Source organism: Zootermopsis nevadensis, unplaced genomic scaffold (assembly GCF_977971745.1).
Source record: "Zootermopsis nevadensis isolate Lab colony 2312 unplaced genomic scaffold, Znev_1.0 Znev_ptg000022l, whole genome shotgun sequence".
NCBI classification, from domain to species: domain Eukaryota; kingdom Metazoa; phylum Arthropoda; class Insecta; order Blattodea; family Termopsidae; genus Zootermopsis; species Zootermopsis nevadensis.
In genome coordinates, this window is record NW_028259154.1 from 12863477 (window position 1) to 12890017 (window position 26541).

Consider the following 26541-nt stretch of genomic DNA (forward strand, 5'->3'; position numbering starts at 1 on the left):
GACGCTTAATAGCGATATAAATACCCTGGCTTGCCACGTTTTGTTCGTCTGTAGATGTGGATGGTTGTCTTTGCCTATCTCCATGAACAACACTGGTTTGGCTGTTGTTAAACATTTTATTCCACTCGTAGACATTTCATTGTGACACATTGACATCCATCTGTAGGCGGATCTCTGCAATTTTAATTGTTTCAGACACCATTACAAGCATAGTTGCATGTTGCTTGTCCTTGGTGCAAGCCTCTAGACGGGCATGTATGGGTGTATGACAGAATGGACGTATGTACGTAAACGTACGTATGTTATAACACATGTAAATAGTACTAAGGTAGGGGAATCCAACCATAATTCCGCTTTATCGACATGTTGAACAACTAGTACCTACAGCTGTTTTATAAAGTTTTCCCATACAAGAATTGAATTAAAATGCAGGGTATTATATACACTTGACTGTAAAATTCACTTGTTTCATATTTATTTGCTTTTACTGACATTAATTTATTTCGATTATTTAGTGACACTGTGTAATACTAGTAACAGTGTTACTTATACTAATGGTCCAATGACTAACACACTTGGGGGTTTCAGTCTCAGCCCAGAAGATATTTTTATGAAGTTTCTTGTGGTTGAAGTCAGTCAGAAAATGGGGCAGGATCGGTTATAACCATGACACGAACGAAGTGTATTGAACCTCGAATCGTCTTCTACTTTTACTTCAATTGTATGGATATTATTGTGTTCTGATGCCATCTATGGTCTCTTTCTTAAGTACTGTGTACTTATTGCCCATTGACTTCTTACATAACTTGTTCTCATGATGGTAATTTATGTAATCCAAAGACCTGCCTATTGTACATTAACCTGTAATGCAAGAAATTGACAGATATGTAAGTTAAAAAACTGGTAGAAATAATTTACTTGTAAATTATTATAAATGTAAAATAAAAATATATGTGAATTTAATTTATGTGTTGAGCGTTGTTAAAATTCTCATACTATGTGTGAAAATAGCTTTTATTTTAGATTTATGCCAATTTATTTTTTCTGTTTAGGGAAATAAACAATGTTAACCTACTCGCACTTCCACTGAAATCAATTTTCTCTATATCTTGTACAAGAGTCATAGATTTCTCCGTCTTTAACTGACTAAGAGACTTTTAAACCGATACAACACCATGCCGCAATGTTGCTAGTTTGCACAAGTACCTGGGATCGAGGTTACCACTTGTGCTGACTAACTTTTTCAGTATATTCAGAAGCAGGTGAGGAAGGAGGCGTGGCTGAGGGTAGTTTTCTGCAAGCAGATATCACTCTAACCCATTTATGGTGGCGGACGTCACATGACGTTCTCCATCTGTATTTCCGTCCTATTCCTACCACCTTTCTCTCTAACCCAGTTTCCCACAAAGTTTGCTGTTTAAACGTAATTTATCAAACTGCCTTTGGTACACCACAGAATTTAATCATTATAATTACATTCGATGTTGCTAATGATGACCAATATATGAGATGATGCTATGAAATTTCCTTCCCCTAGGAAATTATAATCTATCTCTGAAAAGTTGAGATGACAAATTTTACTATGATTTATGTCTGTAGCGAGTGTTCATAACGGTCACAGATTTCTTGTTTCATGCTTAGTAATTGATGAGTGTAATGCTACAATATGTTCGCTGTCATTTAATATTCAAATTTTCTGTATACCAACCTTTTCTTTCACGAAGACCAAGACATTTATTGTCGTATGAAAGCTGAAGTGAATCAAGTGGACTACTGATGAGAGCTTTATGATCCATCGAACGTCACATTGTTGCCGGTTGGTTAATTTAAAGAATTATAAACTAAAAATACTGGAAATATCATGCCATCAGGAAATGTTTGTATTTGGTATCAGAATTCTTACTAAATAAAATGACTAGGTTGGTAACAGAAAAAATTGCAGGCAGCGAAACATGGACAGAACATTCACTTTGACTACTGACAGCGGATGTGATTATAATATTTCTGAGAATAATAATAATTTCGTCTGCGGTTTTCTTTTTACATAAAATATACTGTGCTATGTGAAATTTCTTAAATAATACAAGAATTTAATCGCATCGATAAGAGAATTTAACAAGTGTAACTTGCATATAAACAGCAATGCATTTCTAATAGTTAGGTACAAGTATACCACCGCTTCAATATAAGATAACTATTACAGTTTGTTCATTTTCATTAAATACATTTTCAGTGAAATTCTAGCCTTCATTAAAGTGACATGAAAGAGTTAGTGACGCCTAAGAAAGCAAATAACTTAATTAAAGCATCATAAATCTGAAGACAAAAGAAATTAATATAAAATATTATGTGAAATAAATACTATAGGAAAATAAAATAGCAGTAAATAACAATAACGCCAGAGCAAATAAGTATTCAATTTAAGTGTAAGAGTAATCAGGAAAGTTCAAAGTTAAAGAATGGAATATTACATAAGCAAAGAAGAAGAAAGAACTTACATAAAATAATAAAAGAGAGAAAATTATAATACAAGAACTAGGAATAATCATATGCAAGATATAAAAGATGTGTTAATATATGAATGACAATGGCAGGAAAACTGAAGAGAATACTTATAAAAGGGAAGCACAAACATTTGGAAAAATAAAAATTCCACAGTAAGCGAATGGTAAAAAAGAGAACATAAGGTATAAAGCAAAACAGGAGAGCGATAAAATGACATGGAAATAAGTGGTCAACAATTGAAGAAAGAAAGGAAGAGTAAAATTTAAGAGAGAAACTAAAACTGAAGAAAACATAAATTACGTATGATTTGAAGTTTTCACAGCTATGAGTATGAAGACAGAAATCTTCAACATAAATTACATTAAAATATAAATGTGTGGACGAATAATGACAGAAAAATACGTGGTGAAGTGGGGTAAGCAAGAAGTGTACAAAGAAAGTGTACAGAGCACGCGAAACAGCGTTCAATCGCCTTCCCTCTGTCGCCAAGTGTCAGCCAGTTGACTGACATCACGTTGAAAGATTAGAAATAATTTCGGTATATTGTTAGGAGACACGCTCATAAATCACGGCCTTCGCCGTGTCACTTACAAGGCTTCTACGTGTTATAATGATTTCCGTCTTTACTTCTTGGCATGTAAAGTTTGGATGCGTGTCGTGATAGCCTTTAAGCGATAGGAAACTGCTAGTCATGTCTGGAGCTTTTACTGCAACTAAAATAGAAGCTTCAAAGCTTAATTTTAGGCCGTATCTTTCGTCTGTAATATATCTGTATTAAATGCGTTAATAAAGGCGTTACCTACATAACAACAAACCTTAATATAGGATTGTTGGTGTTTAAAGAACAATTAGTTTATAGGATTTGAGACTTTCGCGGCTAGTACAATCAATAAAATCTTCTCGGGCTATCAACCGCGTCAGCTGGTTACCGACGTTTCGGGAACCAACTCTGTCCCCATCATCAGAGTTCTCAGCCCACATACTTATTTATTTTTAAGCTACTGTTTTTTATATAAGTTACATTATTATTGTACTACTCGCTGTACTTTTTTATTTGATATATATGTGTGGAGTTTAAATTTCCTATTATCATAAAGTTTCATAAGCTTGTCTCCAACACCTTCATTAAGTATTTATTTCAGTATGATACCTCATTTATTTTTATTCACTTCAGTGTCAATTTCCAGAACATTATATTTTATCACCATTTATACTTCTTCTTGTTTATAGGCATACTAGAAATTCTTTGAGTGCCTAAATATTACATAGTCATGGCACAGAGATAAGACGTCCTGCAGTGTCCTTTGTATGTATATTCAGTTCGTTAACTTATCCCTTTTATAGAAATTGAATCACAATCACGTCATTAGAGCCAGTCTATCAAATCTTCCATCTTATAAACATTTCTCTTTTGGCCCGTTTTGATACGAGCCCTATATACAAATTTTCATCTTCTCCTAAGCGATATCGAAGCAAAGATGTCAATAATAAATACATTAACAGATAAAGTAATAGAAATAAGTGCGTTAGAATGATACAAAACAATCGAAGAGCTGCGCTTGCGCACGAAGCAAGGAATCGTACGGCTGGAGTCAGGGAGTGAAGCTGAAGGCTATGAGATGTATGGGCACTAATGTGTCTGGCTGGGGCTGGTGGGATGGAAGGAGGCGGAGAGGCGAATGTACGCCCCGGGCGACCGTGTCAAGCTCGCGCTTGTACACGACAAGGGATTTCCCACTTCCAGCGCTGGAAACCGTTATTTAAATACTCAAGTTACTACACTCAGAATTCATTTAAGAATAATCACGCGATAACTGTGCCTCTGGGAATATAAGAGTTCCTTAAAAAGTAGGAATTCGTAGCCTGAGACAGGACGAAACAAGTGCTGATTCAGTTCAATCAGTCAGAAAAGATTATCTTAGCCAGAAATTTCCGCCACGAGAAAAGGCGTTATCAACAGTATTGTTTTTAGCAAACAATTGGTAACAATTTATACTTTTCTTACTTTAAAATACGGCATTGCCGCGTTAACAAAACTCACATATCCACGACAGTAACATTGTTCGCTATCTGGAGAGAAAAAGTGAAAATAAAATTGACGGACAATCGAAGTCCTCGCTCAACGGCCTTGATTTCTCAGTCGCGAGTGGGTCTGTAGAGCCCTGGACTTCTCATGCTGTTCACAACCTGTCATTGGTTCCTGATTTTAGGCAGCTGAATGCAATATGTGCGTACGTACGAGCATTATGAATAAAATCACATTCACTTGTATCTTTCCTATAACGCAGAAGACAGAACCACTGTTCTTTTAATATATCAGGATATAGTTTGTACGTGGTCTAAGTTCTGTATTAGAAAGCAATTACACGTTACCCTATTTCATAATTAGAATATCAATCTTCTAAGTCCACTGGTAATTAGATGTACAATCCGCTTAAAAAACTGAAACACTGCATTTTTTATTTATGCTTCCGTATGAATCTGAGTGTAAACAGCGATTATTTCATTAAACGTCGTTGACTAAATGATTTTACAATGGTGAAAAGTTGTTCTCTTTGCGGTACAGACTGAATTAAAATTATTTAGACAAGCTAGGGAAACTGTATTCTCTTTTGTCTGCTGGAGAGCTGGCTAGTACTCAGTCCGGAAGGCTATGCGACCGGCCATCTCTACACAGGTTTTCCTCTGTCTTTAAGCAAGTTCTGAGATGGTTCTCAAGTTCCAAGTTGACACTGCAGGCTTCTTATGCAGCCCTCCCTATTTAAACTCGTCAAATCCCCCCCCCCCACTTCAAACTGATGCAGCTAAATTATTTACTTAACTTTGCAAATTTTAGCTTCAGCGTTTTCTAATAAGCAATTCAAAATTCCCGTCGTTTCTGCTAGCATACTGTCACTAATTATCGCCCTAACGTCTTCACCCTTACACTATCCTTACCACAAGGGCGAGCGGGCATTGAATGGGAAACTTCTAACTACAAGATGCTGTTCCCCCCCTCCCCCCCCTCCAGAAATCGAACTGTCTCTTACTTCTACCCCACCAATTTTCTCTTTGCTTCTACTCCTCTGCTATCCTTCTTATCTCTCTCTCTATCTTTAGCTTTATGGGGTCAATCAATTCCCACAGAATATTTATTTTACTGGAAAGCTTTAGAAATCGGATGAATACAGAACTTGTACGGTCAAAACAATTACGTAACGCTAATAACAAATATCCTCCAGAACATCACTATGCTCCACATAGGAGTGAAAATTTTAAAAATTATTTTTATATATATATATATATATATATATATATACATATATATAAAGAAATAAGGGATCTCAACTTCGCCTGCCAAGGTGGTCCCTTGAACTAGTCCATTGCTCAGCAAATTATTTCAATCCGCGGCATACCCTACTTTGTGAAAAACATAAGACAACACACCACAAAATTTCGCCTTCCAAAAAAAATGGTACGAAACTACATATGCTACCGTATCTTGCACCAGATAGGAATACAATCTAGATTGTCCAGTAAATAGAGTAGTCACTAAGCTGACTGGAACAGTAGGTTAGAAAAATAATTTACAAAGGGATGCCAATACAGTGAGATGGAAAACAATAAAGTTAGTATTAACGGAAGGTATCACATATTTAATAATTTCCGTACTGGTATCTGTGAAAATAAAAATTCTTCCCAGGTGTTTCTGTGGGAAGGAAAGACGTCTTGTTGAATGCAATGAATGATTAGCTTCAGTTATTGAGAAACAGCGAGACAAACGTCATATGATCTACAAAATCACCGTAATCATCGAAAATAGAATGGCTAATAATTCTAAGCCAAATTTTGTATCTGTACCATGGAAAAGTTATAATAATGATAATGAAAATAAATTGATATACGTCAACAAAATGAAAATAACTTAAACAAATAATACAAATAATAACCAAACAGATTTCTAGAACCTTAAAAAAGGTTAAGTTAATTTATGTTTGTGTAAAATTAATTTTTATAGAATTTTTATTATCATAAATCACAAATAAATCAATTTAAAAACACGGAGAAAATAAAAAAATTCATTTTTATAAATATTATTTCAAGTAGTTTGTAGAGATACATTACCAGATAGGCAACTATTAGCTTCTCAAGTAGGACTCATCCATGGCGTTATTTTATGGCTGTCAGTGAGATTGAAATTTCATTTGCTTCTGTCCAAAGTAAAATTCTGCTGGAAGTTCTATGGAAATTCAGTTTAGTCAGAGACAGACTACATGGATTTCTAACCTGCTGTTTACCTTTAGCCTTCATCACAGTCAGTTAACTCACATTACCCTAATATTATCCTCGAGCAGTTGCTGTAAATGGATATACAACTTAGCTGTTTATTAACACAGAAACATGCGATTAGTACACATGTGTACAGTACACACAGTTTGTCCTCTGTCTACAAAATATAGTACCGCAACCACTAAATTTTCAGTGAAACCTAGATGGTTGGTTAGTATGTTTGTATTTATTTTATTTTAAGACACCACAGCAACTGCTTAGATTAAATAGGTATTTATAACGAACCTTAGATTCGTAAGGTTAACGCCTGCATGAAAGAAAATAAAATTAAGTGACTTTCTCCTGGGATATTGTGCTGTGTTGTCTGGTAGACGCTTATCGGTGTTTCAGACTCGCTTATTGCCTCTATCATAAAGACGAGTTAATCATCTTTATAATCGTCGCAATGAAAACCTGAACTTTCATACACTTTACGAAGAATATCACTGTTGGTTGAACTAATCCTTTGACTACTTAATAACGCTATACCAACTACATTGACTACTTAGTTTTCGATAGGAGGACTATCAGGCTGTTGATGAAGTTAAGTGGCAAAGGTGAGACTAACTGATTACCTATTCTTTTATCTAACAGTGATTCATCAACTGCAGTGGTTATATAACGACAATGATAAAGCGTTCTGCGAATTGTGTATTGAAAATGACGTAGAAGAAAAGTGTCGTGACCTATTTTAAGGTTCTACCCCGGAATTTTCCTGGAAAGATTAAGGAAAATCACAAGAAAACTCAGAATATTCGGTTTCTGGGATATTATTTTAACACGTGACCTATCGAAACAAGCGTATTGACCACAACTATCAAAATACTACATCTCGTTATGATTTTGCTCAGTTTCTCCTCTGTTCAAATCCTTGCTTAAACATCACTCATGTAGATTAAGAACACGACACAGAAAATAATAAACATATATTCCATTTACAAATAAATATCACGTAATGGATACGCTATGAAATAAATAGTCTTAAATATATAAAATTATTGTTTATGCATTCTTGTTCCATTTGGAAAAAGTAAATGGAGACAGTGCACTACAGAACTATGTTATTAAATATGGTAGAAAGTCAGATGATACAAAGTCCTGTTATAAAATTGCTAACGTAGGAACAGACAGACAGACAAAAGACATGAAAGTGACGTATACATTCTACTAACCATGCTGAAAATAATTTTTAAAGAAAGAACTATTTATTGTCAAAAAGAAAACAGGACGAAGAGGCAAAGAACACCCCGTTTCCTGTTACCCAAATTACTTTGCTAGCGACGCTTAAGGCATCTCTTGTATTTTAATCATTTTGTTCATTAGGTAACTGGGAAAGACAAATTTTCTGTCGCCTCTTCTCCCAGCCTTTCCTTGCCTGCAGTCTTATTTCGCACCTTACAGGAGCTGAAACTCAATTTCTGCTGTCTGCCTTCCCGAGTGCGACTCTGAAACTAGAGTGTTACAGTAGGGCGATAAACCTTCTTACAGAGACCATCAGTGCAGTACCACATCACTTAAGAGCGACTCATACTGTTAAATTTGACTGCAATTAACATAGCATACTTAAGGAAATAATATAAGGCATATAGATAAACATTAATGGTGCAGTTTGTTTTAAAACATATGTTAGTAATGTTTTACGTATATAGGCATGAAAAGTGTCCTCTCATTTAGATGAAAGTTATATAACATCTCTAAAAATTAAAAAACTGCTGAGCGGAAACATTTGTGCGTATGAAAGTCGAAGCAACAAACGACATTACAAATTCACATCCTCAGTCTCACCACACAAATCTTGCCATACTAGTTTAACTCGGCCACGGCATCTTTATTCTTTCCCTGTGACTTATTTTGTTCAGGTGCCACCATCTTACAAAACAAAGGCATTGCACATAAAATGTTATTACTGCAATATCGCTTATGAGCCGAAATGTAGAAAAATGAAAATTAAGCACATTTGTCTATGTTAAATAAAGACACTAAACGTCAGTATTTTTAATCTTAAAACTTTGCATATCGTGTAGTGTATTAGAATATACAGTAAGCAAACCAACAACTATTAACACTATAAAAAGACAGTTTTGCCATACGCGTTTCGACCTCAAGAGCTCATCATCAGTGGCATCAGGGATCAATAGCTGAGTGCAAGTTCTACTCCTGTGAATAACAGCATCTAGTGCAGTGTCACTTCGAATATTTTGTCAAATACCCTTTTCATTTTTAATTCTGAATCCAAATAGAACCATTTGACTAAATGTATTAATTTCCCTGATGCCACTGATGATGACCTCTTGAGGTAGAAACGCGTATGGCAATAGTGTCTTTTTATAGTGTTAATAGTTGTTGGTTTGCTTACTCTATGTCACTATTTTTAGCTTGACACGAGTAATCTAAAGGATCCTAGAAACGTATTAACATGTTCACCTGTCCGAAAAAGGTTTTACAACGCCTTATATGTTCTTCACATCCTTTGAGGAGCGTAATTTGTTTAATCCAAACAAATTTCTGCAAAGCCTCGTCGAAACGCTGATGAGTTGCCAAAGGCAACCTTTCTGTATACAAGGTCACAAAGCAAGAGTAAACATTCTTGTCCAATTAACATTAATCGCTAAGTCGATTACGCAATTCATCCTTTGCAATACGAGAATGTCTTACAAGGTAGGTACATGAATTTCATGACGAAATATGTGTAAACATCCAGAGAGCAAAAGAGAGATTAAACCAACAGATGATAACTGGCATATGCCTTGAAGCTATTATTAACAGGCATAACAAATAATACGCAATTATATGGGTATAATATAAACACGGTATGCATAAAGGAAGTTAATTCAAAAGTAGCTGAACGCGTTATACTGTACAACTTGTTTGGATTTCACGAAGGTGAAATTTGAATTACAGTCCTCTGAACATTGTTGTCTTCTGGATTGTATCAAAGTTTCAGAGGTCCTTGCTGCCTCCATCATTAGGGCGATGGTAAACTATTAGATTACATGGCTCTACAACCCAGAAGGCAGTCACCTTCGTACTCAGAGCCCTAACAAACTCAAATACTAGTCTTATGGGTTACCACGTGGTCCAGTCGGGAATAGTTACACACGTTTCGGAGAAACTCATTGCTTCTATCTTCAGGTCTATAATGTATGAGACAGGTTCCTTTGAAATATTATCAACCACGCACAAGACTACAGAGCATAATATCTCAGAAGGTAAAATCCACACGTATAATTTGTTTATTTTACTATTTAACAAAAAACCTGAACGCACTAGGTCGATACTGTAATAAGTGTTGATTTCATAAGATTATAAAGCAGTTTCATATTAAGAAACTTGTCAAAATTGTTATTGTTATTTTACTTTTTGCCTTATATTTAATTCACTTGCGACGACATGCTAAGATGACGTTCAGATAAGGCTGAGTTTGCTTACTGTTTAACTTACATAAAGTAGATTTCATACGTTTCATAATTCAATTCAATTCAATTCATTTATTAAAGTGCTTAACAACAGCCAAAAAGGCCAATAACAGCCAAGCACTAACAATACAAACATTACAATACAAAAACAAACAAACAATAAACTACAATGTTAATTTATTACAAAATAATTAATAAGTAAATGAACTAAATATACCTAAGTAATATAATTCAATTAATAATACTAAATGAAACAAAACAAAAAAATTATAAAATTAATACCACAAAATAAAATACAGTCAGCACAGGAAGTAAATAAACAAAAAACGATGATTATTGTTTAAAAAGCTGACTGACTTCAGTAAGCAAAACTAGATCCTTGTTAAAGATGTCGATGCTCCTACAGACTGAATTGGCAGCAGAAACACATCTGGCAGAGGGACTGGCCTTGAAATTACGTTGTACAGTAAATGTAGAGTAGTCTCTGATAGACCTAGTGGGTATGAAGAGACTAACTCTATCAAAAACAGATGAGAAAATAATTTTGCCTTTAAACATAACATATATAATATTACAGTTTCCGAATCACGTTGAATATGAGTTCACTCACATTTTCAGTAGCAGAAAATATTTATTGAACTGTATAATAATAGTCAGATTTTTAATTTTCACATGCTTTTTACATATTCGCTCCGTTAGATTTTCACAGAGAAACAAAGAGCAAGATACATATTCCCCTTTTGTCCTAATCTAACTTTAGGGATTGCATTTAGAATTTCAATTTATATAGGAGGCAAGGGAATAGATTGTGTATAGTCTACACTGCCCGAGGTTAAAGTGGAAGTAGACTTTAAGTGTCCAGAAGAAAAGAAGTTGTTGGATAAAAGCTTTGATCACAGACTTCGCGTTAGTTTTACAGTCTCTTGAACAAGGCTCAATCTGGTTTAGACCCTGCATGATTGGATTCAAAACGAGTGCTCAATCTCAGCTGTGTTAAAATTGAGTTACCGTGGGCTATGAATTTTATGCTTCAATGATGCAGCACAATGAAACTATTTGTTATGAATTCCGACGGATACTTCTTGGTTTATTTAACGCCAATGATTCATCGTTTAAGGCAAAATCTTTTGGAAAATGTTAGCAGTTTCTCAAGTAATCAAGTTATTACTAATTTTATTAATCCCGATAGGACATAAGACCATTACTGAAACTGCCCTGAATCAGTTAATTACATTCAACGCCGTAACATATTTTCATGTAAGCATAGGCCTTCTAAGCGACCTCATACACTTTCCAGACCATAATTTCATACCCATAAAATTTTATGTATTTTCTATCCGTGCTTATATGACCTGGGCATCTATTTCTCTTTTATATATTTACCTTAAAAGTATTAGTCGAACAGGATATATTATAAAATTAATATTAGTGTATCTCTCAAATATCTTCTCACTTCTCCCTTCTTTGTTTCGTGTATTATTTTTAGTACTTTGTTCTTGAAAGCAATAAAATTTTCATTCTTCGCTCAGCGACAGAATATTTTTCACTCATATAAAATAAAGTGTAAACAGTAGTTTTGTGTATTGTAACCTTCATGTTTTAGATATCACATGGAAAGATAAAATTTCTGAAAATAAGTTTAATGGTGAATATACGTAATATTGTTTACATATTCGTATTTCCAAATGTATGAGCATTGTTGTGTTTATAAAAAATGTATTTTGCTACTTAGGACTTTAAGTTACACGAAATTTCGTTTTCATTTAACTAATTCCAGATCAAACATTTTACGTGATATTAATACAGCTTACGTGCTTTTCTTTATGGTATTTATATTTTCATTGAATAAATTAACCCAATGACCACAGACCAGAAGCACGTGCTTCTATTAAATTTCAAAGCAAGTTGATATGTTAATGAATATTATTAACCACTTCCTATATTATGTAATATTCTTTTCATGTGTGAGTGTGTATTATGTATGTGGGTTCAGAGATAAATCAACTTACAAGGGTATTTGAGCCCTTTATGTTCTTTGATAGACCTCCGTTTGAGACAAATCAGATTAAGTCAAGTTGAAAGCAGAGAATTCTGATAGTGTGTATATGGATCAACTTTATATGTATTATTAATCACATAAATACAATATATATATATAAACTGAAACCTCTAAGAAACGTCCACACTTAGAAATACACTGCAAAATATGTTACAACTTTTGAAGAGAAAAACGTAATTTTCAGCTATGCAATGTCTCATGCCCGGAAGGCGGAAACGTGGAAAGAAAAGTAAGGAAACGTCATAATACTTGTGGTACAGTAAGAACTTTTGAAATGTAACCACCAGACCTTACAAAGTATCAGCAGTTTTAATAGTATTAGAAGAAACCGGGGACTACGGATATAATAAAACACAAAAAGGAAGAACAAGGGAAACACAGATACGATTTGCTATAGACAAAGAGCAAATGTAGAGAAATAAGAAGTATCCTGAGGGAACTTAACAGTTCGAGAATTATAAGAAGACACTCAGAAGTGTAGAAAATAACACCTAAAGGAATAGGTCACAAATTATGAAAATTCAGGTTAACGTAAAAGAAGATATTATTATCATTAATATATTTCAGCTTAATATGAATGTTATATTTTCCCATAAAAGTTTAGTAAATGTGTGAAAGTCCTTTCAAAAGATAAACAGGAAATTTTTAAGATGACATAAACGTGTTTCTGTCCATCCGTGTGCCTTGTCCCCTTTCAGGCCCGCTGTCGTGTCCAATTTATCACTCGCAGAAAATATGTTTCGGTTCAACGTCTGGGTAAGTTATAATCTCTGAAATTTATAAAGTAATAAACTTGTCCCCGACGTTTTGTCACATTTTAAATAACAAGTATTTAATAGATAACATGTTGCTGATTCCGTCCGGCATTAATCAATTTACTTTCATTACAACGTAATATCCTAATCTTTTAGAATAAATTGAACGTTTTGGAATAAAACCTGCGAAAATAAAACTTGTGAATGGATTTTTATTGCAAGTTTAAAAGAACGATTCCATTGAAAGACATTGCATATTCGTAGTCTTCAATGCGAACACACAATACCAAAAACATGGCGGATATTATAACTTCTAAGGTGATGCGAGGCGCTGAAAATCTAAATCCTTCAAAGGAATCCTCCTTTGATTGCAGTGATATTTATACTAAATCTCTGTACAGCCCGAAAGTTTAATACCGAAAATATTTTACACGATTCTGGTTTTCATATAATTTCGGTAGTAACTCGAACATAACCACCAGAAATATTATAAACTCATAAATTTAATACGTAACAATTATTTCTTCATTGATGTAAAAAGTTATGATACTTGGAACAGAAATGGTTAGTATTTTATGGGGAGAAATTGTATTCATAAAACAGAAAGAATTAATTAACCAACCACGTTTCTTTTCTTCACAACGCAAACTTAATTAAGAATCACAAACAATAAACAGTTTAATACACAGTTCCACTTTAAGATGAGCTTCTGGCGAGACGAGGCCCGAACAACTTCGTTCTAAATCATATTTCCTGAATCTCGGCCCCCTTGTTTACATCCTTCAGCTGTTTCTGACAGACGCATCTCATGTTCATATACATATTCTGACCACCCGAGACCTTATCTACAATAGAGTATAGCCACGTTTCGACAAGCAGACATAATTTTGCCTAAGCTTGACAACATCTGTATTTGAAATCTGACGCAGACTTGCACCTTATATACAATCATATATATATATTAAACAAAGCGAAATAAATTAAGAGCAAAAATATATACGTACCGAGGAATTGCTTGCGTGAATATAGTGTTATTCCGTAGGATATATAAGATATTCAAATCTAATAAAGCAGGAAACACCTTATAGGGAAATTGTGTTTCTCTCTCTGTCGATAGGTTTCAACGCAAAAAGATGGCGGATTCTGAATCTTATATAAAACTTATTGTACGTTATGTTTATTTTGTCTGTTTAATAACAACAGAAAGTGAATATTTGGGTACCAGGAAGTAGTTCAGCAGGATATAGAAAAGAATTACAGTGAGATGTTTAGTAACTTGTACTCGTCACCTAGTATAAATATGTAGATTAAACCAAAGTGTATGACATGGCTGGGATATGTAGCACGCACAGAGTACATGAGAAGTGCATAAGCGTTTCAGTCGAAAGATCTGGGATAAAAAACTTTTAAGCCCAGCTGTCATTAGGAGGATAACATCAGAAAGGGATTTAAAAATCAAAAATTGTTTAGGATTTGAGTTAGATTCACCAAAGATTATCGTCTTCTGGATTCTAATGTCACGTAATCTGGTAGTAGTTTACTGTTTCCATCATAAGGCCGATGACTCTCCCTGATGATGGAAACAGCAAGGACCTCTGAAAGGCTATTTCTATGGTGCATATCAATTCCTGAAAATGTAATAATTTCTCAGCTCACATAAAGTTCCTGCATCTTGTGGAACCCTAAAATTCAGTATCGTGTTTGAGAAAATTCTGTAAAGTAATAAAACCAGAGTTATCTGAATTCTTCCGTACTTTCATACCGTTTCTAACTCAAACACCCTTTTTAATATTATTCTCCTATTATTATTTTAATATTATCCTCCGCTTAAGCTTTGCAGACTCACATTTCAATGAAGTTTTTCATCTTCCCTGTGCTTCCTACATATCCTGTCCATCTCACCCTCACTGACATATTTGCCATATCTAGTGAGAAGCATAAATTACATCTTCTTTTGGGTCTGAGTATTTCATGAGCAGTTTGTTGTGGAATATTTTCGCTTTATTTTATCTCCTTTTAGTGGATTTCCTACCATCTTTCATGAAAGAACTATCTTATTTCTTAGTATATCCTGTTTAGCCGATAGTTTCCACCTAAATCGTCTGTCTGGAGTAGTACTTAATGTGAATACGTGATCATTCCGTTTGTTGTTTAACCTAATCATACATTTCCAACATTTATAATTCTTATCTCTCGATTCAACATGAAAATCGAGTCTCACTTAAAATCTAATTTGGTGAAGCGGTGAGAAAGATTTCCACAGAAGAAATCAGACACTAGTTAAAACCCAAAGAGAAGTAACAACAGTGTCTTTAAAAGACGCCAAGTTTTCCAATTACAGACACAGTCAGAAGAAGCTTGCTCTTGCGGACTCATTAGAATCTAGAACTGTACTTAATTTGACGTCTCAAGTTCTTGAATGAGGCAAAGTAGTTCTCAAGTAGTCTCGAACATTCAAAATCAGGGGTATCCATGAATAATCCTCATTATAAGATGGCTGTCTTCTGGGTTGATGCACCGTGTAGTTTTAACAGACTACAAGGCACATCAACCCAGAAGGCAGCTATCTTCGAACACCGCAGTGAAAACCTCAAATCCTTATTCTTATCATCTTTTAGTAAGGACTGTAAAGGGTTTGAGACTAGTTAAAATGCCTGCTGCTCCTTGTGCGTTAAGTTCCTTTATTTGAGAATCGTTTAAATAAATTATGACAGTACGATAAAGTGGTTCAGATTTTCAGCTGTAGGTTCACCCTTCCGAGCGCCTTCATGTTTCCTGATAAGATTACGCAAAACAAATCTTGTTTGAAGATACGTCACACAAGTTAATTCCAGCGTCGTAAATAAATAGGTTCAGGCTTTTCTCGTACCCAAGTAAAATGCAATGAAGATATATGGGGGACCCTAAGTAAAGTACCTCTAATTCTTTAACTCAATATTAGATGGTGAGTGATCCCACATTCAAATCGCCTTTAATCCAGAAAAAGAGTTTCTGGTATTTATTGAATAGAAAGCTAAATCTAATTTGCTTGTGACATTGTATAAATGTGGGAGTGTTGTGTACTGAGGGAGCATATTTACAGTATACCATTAAGTGTAATATGAAAAGACCTTGGAAGTAAACGTAGATTACGGTAACACGTTGGTACTGTAAGAACAGAACATATTGAAAAACAGACAGCATTTCAAGACACGGCGTTCTTGACTGATAAGGCAATGGCTTCCCTTGATGAGTTCATTAACTGAAGAAGTTGAAGATTCTGTGTTAGCAGCAAAGAGAAGAGTGGAGAATATAATAAGAGGGAGTTTTGTAAGAGCAGAAAGAAATGAAGGTTGGCGGTAGTTCTATTAGGATAAAGAGAAATGAGATAAGAAAATAAAAGAAAAGACACATAACACTTACAGGTAACTCTTTTGCTCAATATTTCTTTCTCACATTCTTTTCTTCTTCTCCTTCCTTGCCCGAAGTTTTAATACAGTCCGTTCGTAAGGTCCGAGCCAGGATATGGTACCACAATACGGCTGTATTATCCATTTTGCAGTCAGAGCTGTTTCAAGGCGTTGGCCATCCCTGGGCAAATTGTGGTCTCCCTTTAATTTTATAAAGAAAACACCTTACAATTTTGCACCAGTGAAAATTGATATTCATTTAAAAAATCTAAAAGGATAGTAAGAGATAAAATGAATAACTATATCTACGACTAATTGATTATGCTCCTAACGTCGAAGGTAATATGCATACTAGTAGCATCCGACGTAATTATTAGAAACTTTGTACAATACAGTTTAAAAAGTTCTAAAACATCTTTCTGGGATATTCGGAAATAGTTTGTTCACGTACCAGAGCGTGCTGGGAGACCCATTCAATGTAACATTATCCTTGAGCTTTATTATTAGCGGTGTTTAACTTTCTGCTTCTATTACCAGAGTCACTCTGACGTTATTGCTAAAGAACCTGTCTGAGATTATTTACCACTGGTAACAAAAATGGTCATGCCCGCCTCTGACACAACACATCCCCCCCCATATATTCCATCGTTAAACCATGGTATTGCGTTCCAGACTAACCGCTTCAGAAACTGAGCCCTCAACTAAAATATCTGTAACGTCATAAATCATCCGACTTTTGATTTTATTCTGGAACTCTGGTAAATTGCGAATCTCCCCATTACCGATGATTAGCTACGAATAACCGCTGAAACAAACAGCTTATTTAAAACCTGACAGCTCATTTAGGGAAAATTATATTTTTCCACGTTAAATAAATCTGTTATATTGACATGGTAAAACAATTCTGACATTATTTGATATCGTAATTGTTCACAGATGGCCAGAAAAGCTTTTTCACCGACATTCGTAACCCAAACAAATTACTGCATTATTTTGCATCATACAGGAAAAGCGATTTTCTATCTTCACTAATTTGGAAATAATTATTTGACTTTTCACAGGTCAAGATAGGGATGTGAGGCAAATCGTAAGGCTGGGATAGCGCCCGAAGTGAACATCTGTCACCAACTAACATTCTTCCTTTCTCCCGTTTATATATGTCTCTCTTTTTCCCTTGTATTCTCTTCTTCTGCTTCCTCCTCCCTCTTTCTTTCTGTCGACTTCTCTTTGTTTTCTTCCATCCCTGTTTTATGCCATCCTTTATTCACCCCTACTTCACTCTTCCTCTGTTCTTTAATTCTTCATTGTTGCCCTCCTTTCTCTTTATCAATTTATTTATCTTTATTCATATAGATTTTAATTTACCTTTCTTCTACATTTTCCCGTCTCTCTTACTGATGTTCTCTTCCCCTTTGTTTAATTATTTGCTTCTTTTCAATTATTTATTTATTTGATTATTTATTTATGCCTCCATTTATATCTCCTTATCTTTCATTTTCCCATCCCTTATATTTATTTACCTATCTCTGTATTTCCGTAATTTGTTTCTCCACACAATCATGTGACTTTCAACAAAACACTACTTAGTCTGTGACGTGTGCTTCCTTGTTTTGTCCCAATCTTAAGCAAATAATAAACAAAAAGTAATCGGAATCGTACCAAATTTGGCAGCAGTATAAACACTTAACAATATATTAGTAAGAAAGTGTTTATCTTGTACAGGAAACGTTTTTAAGTGTAATTTTAAAATGTTGTAACAGTCCTAGTGACAAGTTCTTAAAACAAATATTTTGTTTGCGTGTCTGTATACAAAGAAAAGTTTACGTTGTTAAAAACCCAAATAATAATTTTAAAATCCGAAAACAAAAATTTATTCTTAAGTTGAGTAAATAAAAACTTAATAAGCAATAAAGATAAAGTTTTCTAAACGATATGCTCTTTTTGCATCTATTTGGATCTATTTTAACAGTTTTTTCAATATTATAAAATACTGTTTTTACTCTGGGTATATGCATATTTTTCGCCAAAGTACACTTTTAAGTCATGATTAATTTTCTGCGATTCTTCCCCTGAAACAGCCTGTCGGTCCACGTCATCTCTGTGTTTCAATGCACTTTACACTCTACTCGAACATCGAGTCAAAAGCATCAAAAGCCTGTCAATCAGATGGAGAAAGTATGTTACGAATTAGGGATTGTCTAAAAAGAGGGATGAACACAAATTTTCTGTTGAAATTTCAAGTAAAAGTTTAATTATCACACGAAGTCCATTACATTGATATTTAAAAAATACTCCCTTATTTAAGATGCAGTTTTGCCAAGAACTTACAATGTCTATCTTTACTTCAACTGGTGTAACAAAAATAATTATTTATTCAATATTTTATTTAATTACCAATTTATATTTACTGTCCAATTTCCACTAACACAATATCCGTTTAATTAAATTTCCCACTTACAATCTGCAAGTTTAATACCATCATCATATTAATGTTTGTTAACATAAAATATTGAAGAAATGTATGCATAACGTAATTATATCGGCGCCTGCACACTGTTTCTGTCTTTAGAGTTTCAGTTTGCGAATTCTAACTTTAGATGTTCTCGCATAAATAGCGTCGAATAGGCGCGGAGTACAGCTTTCCCATATAGTAAACATAATTAAAATGAATCCAAAGGTTCTCGAGTTATAATTACCTTTAATATCATCAGAAAAATAAAAATTCCTAACCAAGTAATATTGAACATATTCCTATGAAACATTTTTCACTTGGATAAATATTTTGCGAGTTGCGCTCATGACTAGCACAGAAAAACAAGTAGATCATAACATAAAGTGTCCGTCATTTTTGTCCGATTCTTCTTAAAATTGTAAATTATCAACCTATTTCATTCAAATCTCTCAACTATAACATTCCATAAGAGATTGTTCTGCTTTTCGATACGCTTCATGGGAACCGAGGGACAAACAGACATGACAAATATAAGGCGCGCTTGTTTGTAACTTTCCGTTGTAGACAGATCATGCAGATACGTATATTACCGACATCCACGCTAAATTTCGTGTGCGTAGTTGCAGTGGTCCATTCGGTATCACCAACAAACAAAAGGCTGAGTAAGATTTCGCACGACAGCTAGATTGGTGTTATACTACACAAAAGTCTAATTCTCTAGTTTCGATAAATCGAGACCAACCACCTCAGATAATGCGGCGCTCTTCATTGCCGACCTCTCAATAAATTTGCAGTTGATTGAATCAGGTCACTGTCATTGATCAATAGGTCGAATGTTGTTCTTTATCTAAGGTATATTAACAGGATGCATTTCATCAGGTAAGGATAAATGAATGAGATTTAACTATTGAATGAAGGCTAAAACGCCACTCCGATGTACAGCTATTTAAACGAGACAAATTTTAATAATGTCCCATTTTCCTTTCGGTATGTACGTGGCAGATTTTACACTTATAAAATAACACTGATGCACTTGCAGGTTTTCGTATAAAATATGCAATGAAAAAAATTTTCCCAAACCATAAATACAAAAATGTCATCACTTTATAATCTAAATCAAAACGCCCACAAACTTGCTGCTTTGATACGAAAAAAGTAACGTTAATAGAATTTTGTTTTAATTAACAAAGTATTTAGCAATCTATTCAGTTTTTAATGTATTTAAGCTTTTAAACAGTAATTTTGTTATGCACTCCTTATAGAGCGAAATGAATAATTTTAATTGGCCAAGTAGAATGCTTCCCTCAGCAACCAACGAGGCATTATTGAGTCATAATACGGGATTGAGATGGAAATGAAGGGGGCTAGGAAAGGAGACGGATACAAAGCTGCTGAGGTATTAAAGCAGTAAACAGGGATTGGAATAGTAAACAGTTTTAAGCGTATTTAAAAACAACGGCTATACGCCATTCCTTTTTTCAGTATCTGTATATCCACAGTAATGTAAGAAATCTGTTCTCAAGGGATGAAGTTTGGTTAAAGTTAAAATTTAAATACGTCAATAAAATATGCAGAACAAATAACATCTTGGCACAGATTGAACCGCCTTGCATAACAAAATCAGTGACACAATCTTCCTTTAAAAGTTTATATTTGTCTTTGTTAAGATTGTCTTCTGTTTTACAGGAACTCGAAGCCGAGTGAAAATGTTTGTCTCCTGAGATGCTGCGCGGTGTAGTTAGTAAGATACTGATAGAAGCTTCAGATGTTCTAAATGATTTCATTATCAGGATCATGAGTATTTATAATGATTGCAATAAGCACCTCTGAAATATCCTAGAAGACAGCGATGTTCACGTTCTTTACCGTGATAACCTCATATCTCAGCTGTATAATTGTGTTCAAGAAATCTTGCCATTGGGTAATATTCTGAAGCTGTTTGTTCCAACACAACATCTATATCTAAGACACGTGTCAACGTTTATCGTTTATTTACGTCTTCCTATCTGTCTGTTAAAAATGTTTTCTTAAACACATTGTTCCGACGACCGGGTTTAAAGTTTCGTATCATGCAAAATAAACAGAAAAACGTAGTTTTAAATGTAGAATTGTGTATGTTTTAGATAATTCGTAAGAAATTTTGGCTAGAAAAATGAAGGAGAAAGCTGAATTAGAGAGACCTTTGCATACATGGGAAGATACTATTAAAATTAATATTAAATAAACAGGATGAGGTTTTGTGGACTAGATTAGTCTGGATCGAATGAGATTCAAGGACACTAATGTAAACACGACATTAAACCTTAAATTTCAATATATGGCGAGAAATGTGTTGAATAGTTGAACAACTATTAGCTTTTCACGAAGGAATGCTATCCTAAGAATTGCTTATGTTTTTAAATAGGTGTCATGAAAACAAATGAATTCTAAGCTGAATGGAAAGAATAATATTTCTTCATTTCATTATAAATATAATTTCGTTTACTACTATTTTCATAAAAAAATCTCATTCGTAATTGACTAATTTGACTCTTTCTACAAGATTTCCCTACCGAAGTTTCGCAGGGTATTGTACATTACTTGTAAACAGTGCTGTACACCTACTAGCATATACCAGCACTTGTACTTGTTGAGGACGTCATCCCACCCCTAAAGGTCTGGAACCCTCCATCCTCAGTTACAGTACGAGGTGATATTGATGTATGGTCAATGCCTGCGCTTGAATCGTGATACAAGAGACAGCAAATGTTTGGGGTGGAAGGCAGTGAGGTGTGGGTATGCTATATTCTCTATTCCACGAGGATTTGGAACTAACATGGCTACATAGTAGCCCACTCATGAAGACAAATTGCCGTCGAGTTTTTGTGTAAAAATAGAGATAGTTTAGCTCGTTAAGTTAACCGACCGCCCTTCCTCTCCGTCTCTCTCGCTGGCTCTACTTCTGTTCCTCTCTTGCAAGGGTTTAACGGACCCGACATCTGGAACTGACCTCAGCACTTCCTCTGGAGGGAGTGTAGTTTAATTTCAGACATGGAATATGAATACCTTTCCTGAACTCTCATTATGAAACACAGGATAATTATAGCGATTTGTCGTAACAAATATGTGAATAAAATTATTACGAACTGCGGATGTCTCCCAAAAGGACACGCTGTAAATTAATAAGAGGTAATTGCTCAAATCGTTGTTACTTAAACACTTCCACGTAACATCAAACTGAAACAGAGATTTATAACCCACGGCAGCGTACAGAAACGTGAACTAGGATACCGGATATTTACTTCAGAATCAAACACAAATCTCCCGGAAATAAACGATTCCTAACTACTTGTGCGGCGTGTATGTCCTGAATGTGTTTATGTATATTACCTTCATATGTCGACATGCTTTTCATTTGCATGATTTATGTTTACAATGTTTATTTCACTTCGTTTATAATTTCAAGACGCAACGCCTTACGGACAAGCAGATATAATAAATTACGTAATTCAAAGAAAATGTATCAAGATTAAAAATGGAAATTCTGAAGAGATGGTAATATGTAAGTTCTATGTACAAAAGTATCAAAAACCGAAATAAGAAATAAGTAGCAGTACAGACAGATGAGATAAATCAGGGATGAACAAGATATCATTGCTATTTGCAAAGTTCATGAACTGTATCTTCGAATGCCTGATTTTTTCTCAGCGATAAAAATAATTAAATTGGTTTCTTTATAGAAATCTAATGATTTCCATTTTTAATTCAAAGCTTACTCAAGTACGTTCTTGTGCGATTTTTTGCTCAGAGTGCAAGACATCAAAAACCGTCCGTCCGTCCGCCTACAGGTTTCAGCTGTGAAATAATTTGATTGATTTCGATATAATGTCGTATCGGTGGTCTACAATAAAACTTGTCGATGAAAATATTTTTTTATATACCGATATATTACAGGCTTACAGGTAGCACAAATCAATTTTTTCAACAACAAAAATCTCAACAGGGACAAAATATCTACATGACAAAAAATACAGCTCTTGGTTTAAGATAATAAAATTTACTTGAAGAATTTTTCGATTTTGTGAATGTTTAATGAAGAAGAGTGTGCAATTTGATATCCGTAAAGCGAATAGCTTCGTAATAATATACTTGAAAGAAATTAAAACAAAACGCAGTGATGTGTGTAACGTAGGAAAGAACTTATCTGATAAACATGTTTACTCCAAATTAGAGTTTAGAGTACATAAACGAGAGGCCGGAACGGACTGTGTCCTAATCCAGGGACGATGAAGATGATGATGATGATGAAGAACGAAGGAGGAGATGATGAGGAAACAGATCCACCCTTCTTTATAACCGAATAAAGAATCTGGAAAAACTGATAAAGAACTGCGATAAAAAATGTTGAATCGAAGTACTTGTTTCACATTATATTTATACCAAAAGACTCATGAAACTTCTAAATCAATTGGCAAAAAAAAAAAACATTTTCGCTTGGTGATATTTGAGGTTCTCACCTATGACAAGTATATAAATTATTCTTCTGGGATATTTACCAAAGTTTCACAGTTACCTGTTGTCCTTATCATCAGGACAATGTCTCATTATATTATAATACCGGTAATTAGGTTGGTTGACTCTGCAGGATATCTTCACCGCAAATCAAAATTAATCTCTCAGATACTAGTGGAATGACGTATTTTGTATATGTAAGGGATATATTACACTCAAATGTGATGGTTGGGGGAATTTTAAACCCTATTGCAGGTTTGTTAATGGAACGTACATTGGCTTTACATCAGTGCATCTTAGTCCCTTGGGTTTGAATATAGTAGGTAAAGCTTACAAAGGTAAAGAGAAGAATAATACAATGTCAGGTGTAAGACCCGAGGGAGAAATCTGGTCGTCTAATAAATAACCTACCCGTCTACGGCAGTAGAAATTGAGAACCCAACCTCATGTCTAACCTAAATGTTAATCAAAGTTAATAGTTTTGCGTGGGGAAGAACAAACAATTGGTTATTTGTGCTTAAAAAACATTCTATTGAATCTGTAGTTCATAATCTCGCTACTACTTTGCTGGGCGCTACTGACGAAGCCGTTCCATCTGGTAGACATAAAAGTTCTGCTTCCGTACAAAATTTCTAAATATCTTGTGCAAATAAAACCAGTTTTCAATAAATTTAAGAAATTCTACATATGATTAATTTTAAATTATTGTTTTTTGAAAACTATTATATCTTTCATAAAACTGATGGGCTAAATATATTAAATAACTACTGATTATTATCTGAGGATCCATCAAAATCACTTTTTAGAACATATCTCTAATATTATAAGGTATTGTCAATCTGTTACAACATTGACGTTAGAGAAATCATTGTTCCGGAGAAGCAATTTATGGTAGAAGCTTTCGCAACCACCTCCATTTATATTAAATTATTTCACTTCTGTTAATTGTCCAAATAATTCTGATTATCACTTATATTTCAATATCCCATAGTTGCTTTGAAAACAATTGAATTTCAAATTTTATTATAAAACGTTGTTCTGATAAATTTGATACTTTGATACTTGGACGACCCGTTCTTCAAGTGTCCGAGCACTGCGGGTCCCAACTTTTTCGTTGGCTTGATCTATAGACATTTTGGTGGGACTCCTTGGACGAGGGATCGGCCCGTCTCAAGGTCTCTACCTGTACACAGGACAGCACAACACAGGAAAAACGCGGACAGACATCCATAGAGCCCACGACTGTAATCTTGAGACTTGCCAGATGACGAAGTGGAGTGAAGAAGGAAAGAGGTAAGATAGCGTCTAACGCTACGGACTTGCAAGTCTCAAGATTACAGTCGAGGACTAGACCTTGAGTGGGATTCGAACCCACGGTCCAAGTGACCAAGCGGCACATTTGATAAATTTACTCCTTCAATATCACATCTTAAATCTTTGTTTATTAATTATAAATTTTCCCTCCTCATGAAAGCAGGTGGATCTTGTACCTATTTTTACAGAAGGCAATAGCTGTGGTTGTTTTTACATTTTTTGTCGGAAGTTTATTAAGATATTGCACATGACCATCCCTTTACTTTAATTTATAAATCAAAGCTACACCCGATTTGGTTAAAAAAAATTATGGTAACTAATGTTGTTACTTACTTAAATTATGTTTTACCATCTGTGTGTTCACAGAGATAGTTCATTTTGATTTTGGCCAGGTCTTTGAATGGTTTGGACGATACGTATTACCTAAATCTTTCTTTCGTTCCCATTTTAGGAAATATTCCTATCCATTTTGTGCATTGTCGTGAGTACCACAGGGCTCTTCACTGTGGCTTCTGTTATTAAACAGTCTATTAACCCTTTAAAACCGAATTAAAACTCAGTGTAACACTTGTTTTCAAACTCAGTATGACTGTATTTTGTGTTTATGGGATCCCTGTGATTGTAAGTGTAAACAGGGATTGAATTATTAAATATTATTTTGGCGAGATTAGACTTCAAATGTGTAACGGCATCTCTGTTGTAACAATTTCGGATACCGCTTTTTGCTATTGATGTATTTACCCTTTAAATCTCGTAAGTAATCATCAGCACCCCTAGCTTTTACGGTCAATAAATCTTCATTTTGTATTCATGGGTTTTACACGATTGTCACTACAAATAGGATTATTTTCTTACACAGCATTAATTAACTGATCTCTGTATTGGTCATGTGTGGTGTTTTCTTTGCGGTACGTTTAAATTATTAAATACTATTTAGACGAGCTTTGGATTCAAAGGGTTAGGTCTATATGACATTTTAATTCCTGACGGAGACTTCATTTCTGCAGGCTGATACTGATTCGGTACACCAGTGGTGTAGTGAAAATGATATGGAACTTAACATCCAGACAACTGAAATTATTTATTTCGTATGTAAAATTAACAATATTTATTTAATTATGTCATTGATGACTCATTTTTGCATATTGACTGTATAAAATTCTTTAAAACTGCCCCTGTACACTGGAGGTCATTAAAGATCGTAACTTTCAAATAATCATCATTATCAATTCATTAATACAAAAATAAAAATTCCGCTGCTTTTATCTCAAGATCTTACCACTGATTACCCCAACATCTTCACTTTCTTTCTAATCAGAATAAAATGCTTTTTCGTTCTCCTAAAACTAAAGTATATTTCGTTGATGTGACTGACTTTTCTTAACAATTAATTGTTGAATTTTAAATGTATGCGTAGCCTTTAGTTTTTAAAGGTATAACTTTTAAAAATTACAGTTATTTCACATTTAACAGCCCTATTACATTTCCTTCCACAACTATCGCATGCGCCTTTGAAATCTTGTTACTGCTTCGACACTATGATATAACAAGAAGCCTTTAAAATGAAGTTTTATCCGTCTCAACAGAAACTGTTTGAACATCCTGTACCTTACACTGTAAAAACCTCTTGGGTGCTACAGACCTCTGCCACCTCAGAGGAAGTCAAGAGTCAAGAGTCAAGAGTCAAGAGTCAAGAGTCTAGACTGTTTCCGAGAGGGTTGTTGAGCCCTTGTTAGTTACGTTTTGACAGACACTCTCTTTAACTTTTCATCATTTAAAATTCATTGACTTCCTCATTTATGCTTTCGCACTAACCTCTATTCCCCAGTCTGTGTCCCCTATCCATTGCAAC

General features: G+C 34.5%; 1 long non-coding RNA gene across 2 annotated transcripts in view; it reads right to left on the reverse strand.

The window, feature by feature from the left end:
• Positions 1-458: 458 nt before the first annotated feature.
• LOC110835910 (uncharacterized) overlaps positions 459-26541 on the reverse strand; it is a 99357-nt gene continuing 73274 nt past the window's right edge. Inside the window, exons 3-4 of one of the 2 annotated variants that reach the window (XR_015536466.1) lie at positions 16446-16633; positions 459-861 (exon numbers count right to left, since the gene is read on the reverse strand). This is a non-coding gene — a long non-coding RNA (uncharacterized LOC110835910). The remainder of the gene's footprint in view (positions 862-16445; positions 16634-26541) is intronic. The other variant, XR_015536468.1, reaches the window with a different exon arrangement.